At 43.6% G+C, this 2,145-nt stretch overlaps 1 pseudogene; it reads left to right on the plus strand.

Moving 5' to 3' along the window:
• The first annotated feature begins 554 nt into the window (after window positions 1-554).
• On the plus strand, window positions 555-672 carry LOC126475670 (5S ribosomal RNA; annotated as a pseudogene).
• Window positions 673-2,145: the final 1,473 nt, after the last annotated feature.

Raw genomic sequence — 2,145 nt, forward strand, 5'->3', positions numbered from 1 at the left:
GTGTGTGCTCTTCGATTTTATGACGGTTTCAGCTTTGTTGAGGACACTTCCGATGACGTGTCTGAATGTCTGTGGAGAAACGTCAACCCATCCTGCCACAGAAGCCGAAGCCAGATAAGATACTGATATGTTGGACTCTGAGACCTGGAGCGAAGTAGACTTTTTAACTGATTCCTAAGAATTTCCAGAAAATGAGACGTAAGACTTTATGAATTTGAGCAAGCAACTAGGAGGGGAAGGAAATCAATGAATTCATTAGTAGCACCTGATCCAGGTAGGGCAGTGAAACCTCCGACTAAAAAAAGGAGAAGATTCGCATATTGTGTAGGGAAGACACGTAAAAATGTCCAGTTATATGTTGTAAGTGCACCAAATCTGTATGCACGGATCACTGCGAGAATCTGGAATAAGAATTATATTATAAAACCGCTTCGGGTAAATTGAGAATCAACTACATATCCTTAAAAACCCATTATTAAAGGTATAGAAATTGTGTTTTTCAAAATGTAAACATAAAATAAATAAAATTATTTTCAAAGTATTTATACTTCAGAGGCAGCGGCCTTGCCGCGGCGGATACACCGGTTCCCTTGAGATCACCGAAGTTAAGCGCTGTCAGGCGTGGTCGGCACTTGGATGGGTGACCATCCAGGCCACCATGCGCTGTTGCCATTTTTCGGGGTACACTCAGCTTCATGATGCCAATTGAGGAGCTACTCGACCGAATAGTAGCGGCTTCGGTTCAAAAATGGTTCAAATGGCTCTGAGCACTATGGGACTTAACATCTATGGTCATCAGTCCCCTAGAACTTAGAACTACTTAAACCTAACTAACCTAAGGACAGCACACAACACCCAGCCATCACGAGGCAGAGAAAATCCCTGACCCCGCCGGGAATCGAACCCGGGAACCTGGGCGTGGGAAGCGAGAACGCTACCGCACGATCACGAGATGCGTGCGCGGCTTCGGTCAAGAATACCATCATAACGAGTGGGAGAGCGGTGCGCTGACCCCATGCCCCTCCTATCCGTATCCTCCACTGAGGATGACAAGGCGGTCGGATGTTCCCGGTAGGCCACTCGTGGCCTGAAGATGGAGTGCTTTTATACCTCAGAGGTGGATTAGATCACAAGTAGTCAAAACAGTGTCGATTTACGTCAATTTAAACAACACCGACTTGAGAGACCCGACTGGTAGGTTTCGTGATACACATTTTCTGGTGAGCAGAGGGTTAAGCTAAGGATCACCAGACAGGTACTCGAACTATGCTCCTCTGGAAGTACGAGCCCGCTCAATATCCCCAGTACCTGTTAAAGACGTTTTGCACGTAACAAACACCAACCTTTTTTCAGCTGCTCTATTTTGACTGGATGAACGATGTTGTTAATTGCGTCGTTGAGCAGTGCTGTCCTAGTTTTGAGTCCGGTATTTCACCGTTGTGTTAGCGCGTTCTGTAGGAAAGAGAAAGGAACGGTTCTTTTCACTTCGTTGGGGATATTGTGGCGAATCGTATTTCATCTGCAGCGGGAGTTCTCAGGCTGAAGGGCGAGCCCATTGGGTTAAGAGAGGGAGCGTGGGTTGTGAGGGAGACAGAGGTGTATTTAAAATCGTCGAGGGGAGTGCGGGAGAGGAGTACGTAATTCAGAACTACAGTTCTCCTTCATGTGTCCACAAAAGGTATTTAAATATACTGTAAACCTCAACTCAGATCTTTTGTACAGAACAAGCAGTAATTCCTGCCAACGTTGTGATGGATGTTTTCATAATAATAAGGAATTATTACTCCGAATTTTGCTGCGTTTAAATTGTGTCAATACTGTAACTGACATGAATTCAGAAAATAGCTTTAAACTGCCTACTACTTACTGTCCTCTGTCATCATGTTGTTATAGTTGATGTTCCATCGTCATTAATTTCATAGATGAAAACATAATGCCAAATTAATTGATTTGCGTGGAGTGTAGTAATATTTGATTAAATTTTTGGATCACAAAGACGCAGTTGCAGACCTGACGTTAGTAAAACCTTAGAATAAATTAGAATGTACAAAAAAGACTATATACTGGATACCGCTTTAATTTGTTGATAACTTCACGTTAAGTTGTAACAGGCCTGCGTTGGTATCAGCAACAGCACTACAGATA

The sequence above is a fragment of the Schistocerca serialis genome, chromosome 4 (assembly GCF_023864345.2).
Source record: "Schistocerca serialis cubense isolate TAMUIC-IGC-003099 chromosome 4, iqSchSeri2.2, whole genome shotgun sequence".
Taxonomy (NCBI): domain Eukaryota; kingdom Metazoa; phylum Arthropoda; class Insecta; order Orthoptera; family Acrididae; genus Schistocerca; species Schistocerca serialis.